We start from the raw sequence: 11727 nt of genomic DNA on the forward strand, positions 1-11727 counted from the left end.
GGTTAACCCCCGAGAGTCGATGTCCACACCCAGCTTAGTAGAAACCCCCCCGAGGTTAACCCCCGAGAGTCAATGTCCACACCCAGCTTAGTAGAACCCCTCCTCCCCCTAGGTTAACCCCCGAGAGTCGATGTCCACACCCAGCTTAGTAGAACCCCCCGTGGTTAACCCCCGAGAGTCAATGTCCACAACCAGCTTAGTAGAAACCCCCCCTAAGGTTAACCCCCTAGAGTCAATGTCCATACCCAGCTTAGTAGAAACCCCCCCGAGGTTAACCCCCGAGAGTCAATGTCCACACCCAGCTTAGTAGAAACCCCCCCTAAGGTTAACCCCCTAGAGTCAATGTCCACACCCAGCTTAGTAGAAACCCCCCTAGGTTAACCCCCGAGAGTCGATGTCCACACCCACCTTAGTAGAACCCCCCCTCCCCCTAGGTTAACCCCCGAGAGTCGATGTCCACACCCACCTTAGTAGAACCCCCCCTCCCCCCAGGTTAACCCCCGAGAGTCGATGTCCACACCCACCTTAGTAGAACCCCCCCTCCCCCCAGGTTAACCCCCGAGAGTCGATGTCCACACCCACCTTAGTAGAACCCCCCCTCCCCCTAGGTTAACCCCCGAGAGTCGATGTCCACACCCACGCGGAAATCTAATTAGAATAATTAAAGAATCCCGATCCCTGTTTAAGTCTCAATCTACAACATCCACCCATCTTGGCTTTCCGCATTTGCGGTGGAAGGTAGCCAAGCTACAGCGATGTTTGTCAGACCATGAGACATCCCGAACATTGGTCTTCTCACGAAAACGTCTGTAGTGTCCGAATACCCTAATATGACTTCTCTATGGAAAGGTTAGACTCTAGGACGCGCACAAGCCTCACAAGCCTCGTCTGAAGGCAGCCCGGTATCAGTTAAAAACATTATTAGAAGTATACACTACTGGTCAAAAGTTTGGACTCACATACTCATTCAAGGGGTTTTCTTTATTTTTACTATTTTCTACATTGTAGAATAATAGTGAAGGCATCACAACTATGAAATAACACATATGGAATCATGTAGTAACCAAAACAGTGTTAAACAAATCAAAATGTATTTTATATTTAATATTCTTCAAATAGCCACCCTTTGCCTTGATGACAGCTTTGCACCCTCTTGGTAGTGTATATGGAAGTAGTTTAGTGCCAACATTTTGTTAAATATGGGTAAAATAAAAATTCCTGATCTTTCTTATATTTCTCAGAAATAGGACAGACACTTTAAAAGAAACTTCCTTTTATTAGTTTTTTTGACCATCTGTTTTTCCCTTGTATGAATCTGTTATTCAATGCGCTTCTATGGGCTAATAGCAGTAAGACCAAATTCAATGTTTCATCAAAAAAAATATATAGATTATACCTAAAGGGGTCCTAAAATTCAAAATCAAATAACTATGTGATTCTTAGTGTATGACCATCTTAAAACAAATCCATGTCTTAGCTTTATTTATAAAGTTATACTTACTGTTGAGAGATGGAATAGGTGCCTTTTGGAAGTGGTTGTGCGTCAGCTGTCACTCAATTATCTCATGTCAGCAACATTGTTTTAGATCGGTAAGTTAGTTGAGCGCTCAGCTATCTAAACTTGTAGTAAGCATGGTCGAATTACCGCCCGGGGTGGGGCCCATTGATCATCAGTTATCATATGACAATCTTCAAACATTTGCCTCCACCCTATGGCAAAATGTGTAGAATTGCAGGAAATTGGCTATAAAACTAAATTGTTTTTCTCTTCACTGTCACGAGGCTTGGGCCGCTAAAATGTTTTCCTCACAAAGTGTGTTGGGGGAGGGCCCTCATGATGAGTTCTGTTTTTTCTTGTGGCCCCCACCCCCATCAAAGTTGCCCATCCCTTACATACTGTAGACGGACCAGGTGAATCCAGGTGAAAGCTTTGATCCCTTATTGATGTCACTATTTAAATCCACTTCAATCAGTGTAGATGAACACACAATACCCCATTATGACAGTGAAAACATGTTTTTAGAAATGTTTGCAAATGTATTATCTCATTTACATAAGCATTCACACCCTTGAGACAATACATGTTAGAAACACCTTTGGCAGCGATTACAGCTGTGAGTCTTTCTGGGTAAGTCTCTAAGGGCTTTGCACACCTGATTGTAAAACATGCACATTATTCTTTTTAAAATTCTGCCATTTTTAAGTCTTGCAATAGATTTTCAAGATGATTTAAGTCAAAATTGTAACTTGGCCATATGAGGAACATTATATATGTATATTTTGCCTTGTGTTTTAGGTTATTGTTCTGCTGAAAAGTGAATTTGTCTCCCAGTGTCTGTTGTGAAGCAGATTGAACTAGGTTTTCCTCTTGGATTTTGCATATTCTGTTTCTTTTTTTATCCTAAACAAATTCCATAGTCCTTGCTGATGACAAGCAGCCCACCACCATGCTTGAAAATATGAAGAGTGGTACTAAGTGACGTGTTGTATTGGATTTGGCCCAAACACACCCGGCTGAAAATGAGTGTAGAGCCGACAGCCGGCGCTAGTGGAAAACACCGGCTGGCTTTCCTTCATCTGTTTCTATGTGTTCTCATTTCTTTACAGCACCGTCCCAACTAACACTGTTGATTCCCAGTTCCTCTTTGTCCGTCAGACCGAGAGCCGTGGGGGTGGAGTGGTTGTGAGCTCTTACACAAGAAAGAAGGAGAAAAATAATGAAAGAAAGGGTGCGGAGCACGGAGAGAAAGAATGGATCGGCCATAGGAGCGGCTGATCGAGGCCTTTTGAATTGAGCGTCTGTGGCGTGGGCGTTGAGACAGGGAGGGATTTGTGAGTGTGTGTGTGTGTGTGTGTGTGTGTGTGGAGAGGGATTTGTTTGTTTACGCACAGCTCTGCTATTGACCACACAGGTCAGATGTCACTGAAAGTGGGCAGAATCAAAAGAAGACAGGTTTCACTGCATCAGAGCTTCTCTGTGAGAACACCGAGAGAGGGTCTTACTGTAATGCATGGAAACCCTGTAAGAGATGCACACAGTGGTGTGTGTGTGTGTGTGTGTGTGTGTGTGTGTGTGTGTGTGTGTGTGTGTGAGAGAGAGAGAGAGAGAAGGTGGCCTCACTGTGTTATTGAGCTGCTGAACTGTCCCCTTACGGAGATATGTCATGTTGAGACATGTCATTCAAACACGTAGGAAAACAGGTAGACGGAGCTGCAGTACACACACACACACACACACATCCTTCCTGTTTGGAGATGTAAGACACGGTCTGTGAGAATAATTTGAGGGTGTGAGTGTCTGCTATGTGATGTGATGGTCTGCTATGTGATGTGAGTGTCTGCTATGTGATGTGATGGTGTGAGTGTCTGATATGTGATGTGATGGTGTGAGTGTCTGATATGTGATGTGATGGTGTGCTATGTGATGTGAGTGTCTGCTATGTGATGTGATGGTGTGAGTGTCTGCTATGTGATGTGATGGTGTGAGTGTCTGATATGTGATGTGATGGTGTGCTATGTGATGTGAGTGTCTGCTATGTGATGTGATGGTGTGAGTGTCTGCTATGTGATGTGATGGTGTGAGTGTCTGCTATGTGATGTGATGGTGTGAGTGTCTGCTATGTGATGTGATGGTGTGAGTGTCTGATATGTGATGTGATGGTGTGCTATGTGATGTGAGTGTCTGCTATGTGATGTGATGGTGTGAGTGTCTGCTATGTGATGTGATGGTGTGAGTGTCTGCTATGTGATGTGATGGTGTGAGTGTCTGCTATGTGATGTGAGTGTCTGCTATGTGATGTGATGGTGTGAGTGTCTGCTATGTGATGTGAGTGTCTGCTATGTGATGTGATGGTGTGAGTGTCTGCTATGTGATGTGAGTGTCTGCTATGTGAGTGTCTGCTATGTGATGTGATGGTGTGAGTGTCTGCTATGTGATGTGATGGTGTGAGTGTCTGATATGTGATGTGAGTGTCTGCTATGTGATGTGAGGGTGTGAGTGTCTGCTATGTGATGTGAGTGTCTGCTATGTGATGTGATGGTGTGAGTGTCTGCTATGTGATGTGATGGTGTGAGTGTCTGCTATGTGATGTGATGGTGTGAGTGTCTGCTATGTGAGGTGATGGTGTGAGTGTCTGATATGTGATGTGAGTGTCTGCTATGTGATGTGATGATGTGAGTGTCTGATATGTGATGTGAGTGTCTGCTATGTGATGTGAGGGTGTGAGTGTCTGCTATGTGATGTGAGTGTCTGCTATGTGATGTGATGGTGTGAGTGTCTGCTATGTGATGTGAGTGTCTGCTATGTGATGTGATGGTGTAAGTGTCTGCTATGTGATGTGATGGTGTGAGTGTCTGCTATGTGATGTGAGGGTGTGAGTGTCTGATATGTGATGTGATGGTGTGAGTGTCTGATATGTGATGTGAGTGTCTGCTATGTGATGTGAGGGTGTGAGTGTCTGCTATGTGATGTGAGTGTCTGCTATGTGATGTGATGGTGTGAGTGTCTGCTATGTGATGTGAGTGTCTGCTATGTGATGTGATGGTGTGAGTGTCTGCTATGTGATGTGATGGTGTGAGTGTCTGCTATGTGATGTGATGGTGTGAGTGTCTGCTATGTGATGTGATGGTGTGAGTGTCTGATATGTGATGTGAGTGTCTGCTATGTGATGGTGTGAGTGTCTGCTATGTGATGTGATGGTGTGAGTGTCTGATATGTGATGTGAGTGTCTGCTATGTGATGTGAGGGTGTGAGTGTCTGCTATGTGATGTGAGTGTCTGCTATGTGATGTGATGGTGTCAGTGTCTGCTATGTGATGTGAGTGTCTGCTATGTGATGTGATGGTGTGAGTGTCTGCTATGTGATGTGATGGTGTGAGTGTCTGCTATGTGATGTGATGGTGTGAGTGTCTGCTATGTGATGTGATGGTGTGAGTGTCTGCTATGTGATGTGAGTGTCTGCTATGTGATGTGATGGTGTGAGTGTCTGCTATGTGATGTGAGTGTCTGCTATGTGATGTGATGGTGTGAGTGTCTGCTATGTGATGTGATGGTGTGAGTGTCTGCTATGTGATGTGAGTGTCTGCTATGTGATGTGAGTGTGAGTGTCTGCGATGCGATGTGATGGTGTGAGTGTCTGCTATGTGATGTGATGGTGTGAGTGTCTGCTATGTGATGTGAGGTTGTGAGTGTCTGCTATGTGATGTGATGGTGTGAGTGTCTGCTATGTGATGTGATGGTGTGAGTGTCTAATATGTGATGTGATGGTGTGAGTGTCTGCTATGTGATGTGAGTGTCTGCTATGTGATGTGATGGTGTGAGTGTCTGCTATGTGGTGTGAGTGTCTTCTATGTGATGTGATGGTAGGAGTGTCTGCTATGTGATGTGAAGGTGTGAGTGTCTGCTATGTGATGTGATGTGAGTGTCTGCAATGTGATGTGATGGTGTGAGTGTCTGCTATGTGATGTGATGGTGTGAGTGTCTGCTATGTGATGTGATGGTGTGCTATGTGATGTGAGTGTCTGTTATGTGATGTGATGGTGTGAGTGTCTGCTATGTGATGTGAGGGTGTGAGTGTCTGCTATGTGATGTGAGGGTGTGAGTGTCTGCTATGTGATGTGATGGTGTGAGTGTCTGCTATGTGATGTGAGTGTCTGCTATGTGATGTGAGGGTGTGAGTGTCTGCTATGTGAGGGTGTGAGTGTCTGCTATGTGATGTGTGAGTGTCTGCTATGTGATGGTGTGAGTGTCTGCTATGTGATGTGATGGTGTGAGTGTCTGCTATGTGATGTGATGGTGTGAGTGTCTGATATGTGATGTGAGTGTCTGCTATGTGATGGTGTGAGTGTCTGCTATGTGATGTGATGGTGTGAGTGTCTGATATGTGATGTGAGTGTCTGCTATGTGATGTGAGGGTGTGAGTGTCTGCTATGTGATGTGAGTGTCTGCTATGTGATGTGATGGTGTCAGTGTCTGCTATGTGATGTGAGTGTCTGCTATGTGATGTGATGGTGTGAGTGTCTGCTATGTGATGTGAGTGTCTGCTATGTGATGTGATGGTGTGAGTGTCTGCTATGTGATGTGAGTGTCTGCTATGTGATGTGATGGTGTGAGTGTCTGCTATGTGATGTGATGGTGTGAGTGTCTGCTATGTGATGTGAGTGTCTGCTATGTGATGTGAGTGTGAGTGTCTGCGATGCGATGTGATGGTGTGAGTGTCTGCTATGTGATGTGATGGTGTGAGTGTCTGCTATGTGATGTGAGGGTGTGAGTGTCTGCTATGTGATGTGATGGTGTGAGTGTCTGCTATGTGATGTGATGGTGTGAGTGTCTAATATGTGATGTGATGGTGTGAGTGTCTGCTATGTGATGTGAGTGTCTGCTATGTGATGTGATGGTGTGAGTGTCTGCTATGTGGTGTGAGTGTCTTCTATGTGATGTGATGGTGTGAGTGTCTGCTATGTGATGTGAAGGTGTGAGTGTCTGCTATGTGATGTGATGTGAGTGTCTGCAATGTGATGTGATGGTGTGAGTGTCTGCTATGTGATGTGATGGTGTGAGTGTCTGCTATGTGATGTGATGGTGTGCTATGTGATGTGAGTGTCTGTTATGTGATGTGATGGTGTGAGTGTCTGCTATGTGATGTGAGGGTGTGAGTGTCTGCTATGTGATGTGATGGTGTGAGTGTCTGCTATGTGATGTGAGTGTCTGCTATGTGATGTGAGGGTGTGAGTGTCTGCTATGTGAGGGTGTGAGTGTCTGCTATGTGATGTGTGAGTGTCTGCTATGTGATGGTGTGAGTGTCTGCTATGTGATGTGATGGTGTGAGTGTCTGCTATGTGATGTGATGGTGTGCTATGTGATGTGAGGGTGTGAGTGTCTGCTATGTGAGGGTGTGAGTGTCTGCTATGTGATGTGAGTGTCTGATATGTGATGTGATGGTGTGAGTGTCTGCTATGTGATGTGAGTGTCTGTTATGTGATGTGATGGTGTGAGTGTCTGCTATGTGATGTGATGGTGTGAGTGTCTGCTATGTGATGTGAGTGTCTGCTATGCGATGTGATGGTGTGAGTGTCTGCTATGCGATGTGATGGTGTGAGTGTCTGCTATGTGATGTGAGTGTCTGCTATGTGATGTGATGGTGTGAGTGTCTGCTATGCGATGTGATGGTGTGAGTGTCTGCTATGTGATGTGATGGTGTGAGTGTCTGCTATGTGATGTGAGGGTGTGAGTGTCTGCTATGTGATGTGATGGTGTGAGTGTCTGCTATGTGATGTGATGGTGTGAGTGTCTACTATGTGATGTGATGGTGTGAGTGTCTGCTATGTGATGTGAGTGTCTGCTATGTGATGTGATGGTGTGAGTGTCTGCTATGTGGTGTGAGTGTCTGCTATGTGATGTGATGGTGTGAGTGTCTGCTATGTGATGTGATGGTGTGAGTGTCTGCTATGTGATGTGATGTGAGTGTCTGCAATGTGATGTGATGGTGTGAGTGTCTGCTATGTGATGTGATGGTGTGAGTGTCTGCTATGTTATGTGATGGTGTGAGTGTCTGCTATGTGATGTGAGTGTCTGCTATGTGATGTGATGGTGTGAGTGTCTGCTATGTGATGTGATGGTGTGAGTGTCTGCTATGTGATGTGATGGTGTGAGTGTCTGCTCTGCGATGTGAGTGGACGTGCCTCTCAAAGCATTAACCAATTAGCCCCATCCCAGCCTTTAGCCTGGCCCTGTTATCAGGCTTTATTTACTGGCTAAAGAAATTAGACAAAGTAATGAAACAAGCCCAGCCCAGCCCAGCGCATAGAGTTCTGTTCTCACTAGAGGTGTGCAGAGTAGTCGGACAAAACAAGTATCGTAACGGATATGGGCAGTTTTCTGGATACGATTATGATCAGAGTATGTTTTGTAATTATCCGTAAATCGGATTTCCGGGTTCCAGCAAGCATCTTTCTCATGTCAGTCAGTCACAGAGTTTGTAAACCATACTGTAATGTCTTTGAGTCACTCATGTACGTGGCCTAAATAACTCTGTAAACAGACAGGCAAACTAGCTGCTGCTCTGACTGGATAGATTGAAGCTGTTTTTCTCCACCGACTCGATTCCTAATTTCATCACATCACTTTTTCCCGGCATGTTTTCGGTCTGATCATTTAGATTTCTCCTGCCTGCTACTATGATAAATCACACGGTGAGGACGTTTGATATCAAGCTATCAATGTGCATAATATCTAACAAGTGGGGCAAGGTTAGGGAAAAAGATTTAACACGGATGCGCATTCTGACTGAGTGACAGCAAACTTGGCTGCCCCGCTGCAAGTTGAGGACACAGACTCATACTGATCTCACTGAACGCTGCTCCTAATCTGCACCTTTTTTTGCAGTGAGAATATGCAGGGAGGTATTTTGTCAACATCTATTTAGGCATATTAAAACACCGTTTTTTTTGATCGCAAGTATCATCCGATCCGACGATCAACTGTCAACTTCAAATAAAATTGTATTTATCACTTACACGTGTTTAGCAGATGTTATTGTGGGTGTAGCGAAATGCTTGTGTTTCTAGCTCCAACAGTGCAGTAATATCTAACAAGTAATATCTAACAATGCACACAATCTAAAGTAAAGGAATGGAATTAAGAACATATTCCAGTCTGCGTGATCAAAACAATTTTGAAGCGTGGCTTCCGATTGGTCTGACCAGTGTTGAATGGTTCTCGTCACTGGTACATCCTGTTTGAGTTTCTGCCTATAAGACAGTAGGAGCAAGATTGCGTCGTGGTCGGATTTGCCGAAGGGAGGGTGGAGGGCTTTGTACGCATCGTGGAAGTTAGAGTAGCAGTGGTCGAGTGTATTACCCCTGCGCGTAGTGCAATCAATATGCTGATAGAATTTAGGTAGCCTTGTTCTCAAATTTGCTTTGTTAAAATCCCCAGCTACAATAAATGCAGCCTCAGGATATATGGTTTCCAGTTTACATAGAGTCCAGTGAAGTTCCTTGAGGGCCGTCTTGGTGTCTGGTTGAAGGGGAATGTACACAGCTGTGACTATAACTGCCGAGAATTCTCTTGGTAGGTAAAATGGCCGGCATTTGATTGTAAGGAATTCTAGGTCGGGTGAGCAGAAGGACTTTAGTTCCTGTATGTTGTTATGATTACACCATGAGTCGTTAATCATAAAGCATACACCCCCGCCCTTCCTCTTCCCAGAGAGGTGTTTATCTCTGTCGGCGCGATGCATGGAGAAGCCCGGTGGCTGAACCGATTCTGACAACATATCCCGAGAGAGCCATGTTTCCGTGAAACAGAGAATGTTACAATCTCTGATGTCTCCCTGGAAGGCAACCCTTGCTCGAATTTCGTCTACCTTGTTGTCAAGAGACTGGACATTGGCGAGTAGTATACTTGGGAGTGGTGAGCAATGTGCACGTCTACGGAGCCTGACCAGGAGGCCGCTCCGTCTGCCCCTTCTGCGGTGCTGTCGTTTTGGGTCGGCTATTGGGATCAGATCCATTGTCCTGGGTGGTGGTCCAAACAGAGGATCCGCTTCGGGAAAGTTGTATTCCTGGTCGTAATGTTGGTAAGTTGACGTTGCTCTTATATCCAGTAGTTCTTCCCGGCTGTATGTAATACGACTTATCACTACACCCAATGAAAACAATGCATAAACAAACAAAAAAACGAAAACAAATTTGCTTATCTATTCAACAACTACACTAACAAAACATGATGGACATCTTGAAGCATATGGAGATAGCAGACTGGGATAGGGATAGAATGAATATGTCCGTAAACATTCTAGCCAGCTGGTCTGCGCATGCTCTGAGGGCGCGGCTAGGGATGCCGTCTGGGCCGGCGGCCTTGCGAGGATTAACACGCTTAAATGTCTTACTCACATCGGCCACGGAGAAGGAGAGCCCACAGTCCTTGGTAGCGGGCTGTGTCGGTGGCACTGTGTTATCCTCAAAGTGAGCGGAGAAGGTGTTTAGCTTGTCCGGAAGCAAGACGTCGTGTCCGGTCCGTGGCTGGTTTTCCTTTTGTAGTCCGTGATTGTCTGTAGACCCTGCCACATACATCTCGTATCTGAGCCGATGAAATGCGACTCCACTTTGACTCTATACTGACATTTTGCCTGTTTGATTACCTTACGGAGGGAATGGTTCGCACTGCTTGCATTCGGCCATAAATCCCAGTCACCTTGCCACGGTTAAATGCGATGGTTTGCACTTTTGGTTTATCACGAATGCTGACACTTCCTGTTTGAGTTTCCGCCTATAGGAAGGAAGGGAGGAGCAAAATGGAGTCGTGATCAGATTTGCCGAAGGGATGGCAGGGGAGGGCGTTGTAGGCATCCAGAAAGTTGGAGTAGCAGTGGTCGAGTGTTTTAGCAGCGCGAGTACTACAGTCAATGTGTTGATAGAACTTTGGTAGCCTTTTCCTCAAATTTGCTTTGTTAAAATCCCCAGCTACAATAAATGCGGCCTCAGGATATATGTTTTACAGTTTGCATAAAGTCCAGTGAAGTTCCTTGAGGGCTGTCGTGGTATCGGCTTGAGGGGAATATATGAAAATTTGTTCTCAACTAGCTTACCTGGTTAAATAAAGGTAAAATAAATAAATAATAATAAATAAAAAATACACGGCTGTGTCTATAACCGAAGAGAATCCTCTTGGGAGGTAATATGGTCGGCGTTTGATTGTGACGTATTCTAGTTCGGGTGAACAAAAGGACTTGAGTTCCTGTATGCTATCACAATCACAACATGAGTAGTTAATCATGAAACATACACCCCCGCCCTTCTTCTTCCCATAGAGATATTTATTCCTGTCTGCGCGATGAACTGAGAATCCAACTGGCTGAACGGACTCAGACAGTTTGTCCCGAGAGAGCCATGTTTCCGTGAAACAGAGTATGTTACAATCCCTGATATCTGTCTGGAAGGAGATCCTCGCCCTGAGCTTGTCAACTTTATTATCCAGAGACGGAACATTAACGAGTAATATACTCAGAAGTGTTGGGTGGTGTGCAAGCTTCCTGAGTAGGACTAGAAGTCCACTCTCTTTTCCACCTCTTTTCTGCCGCCATTGTTTTGAATCAGCCTCTGGGATCAGTTGAATTGCCCTGCCCTGAACAAAGGATCCAGTTCGGGAAAGTCGTATTCCTGGTCGTAATGCTGGTGAGTTACTGCCGCTCTGATATCCAAAAGTTCTTCCCGGCTGTATGTAATAACACAAACCATTTCCTGGGCTAACATTGTAAGAAATAACACATCAAAAAACGAAATAATTCAATGTTTCCTAAAAGATATGGATACGAGTATGGTGATGTCGGTACATTCCTAGTACTCACCACTAAAATGAATTGTCAGGTTTTAGGAACCTAACTGCATTAAAACAATGTTTGTTTGTGTATCATAACTAGTTGTTGACAGAGGCATACAGTATTTGGTGTGAGAACAGACCAGAGGATAGGGGTTAACTTGTTCCCTCTCACTTATCTCAACGTTTGGAGCCTGCAGACAGAAACAGAGAAACAGACAGAAACAAAGTAGAGTTGCCACTGAGCCAGACTTCCCCCCCCTTCTGTCTCTGTGTCCTTTCCTAGAAACAGGTCTAGTAGGGGCTGAAGCCATCCCAGGGTCATGTAATATAATTAATTTATTTTCAGCAGAGAGACACTGTGTATTTGTTACTTTCAGAGCTCCATAAATAGAAGACATGGAGGTTGAA

General features: G+C 44.9%; 1 pseudogene; it reads left to right on the top strand.

The window, feature by feature from the left end:
- Positions 1-2687, top strand: part of LOC115148357 (WD repeat-containing protein 7-like) — a 123305-nt pseudogene extending 120618 nt beyond the window's left edge.
- Positions 2688-11727: the final 9040 nt, after the last annotated feature.

Source organism: Salmo trutta, chromosome 15 (assembly GCF_901001165.1).
Source record: "Salmo trutta chromosome 15, fSalTru1.1, whole genome shotgun sequence".
Lineage (NCBI taxonomy): Eukaryota > Metazoa > Chordata > Actinopteri > Salmoniformes > Salmonidae > Salmo > Salmo trutta.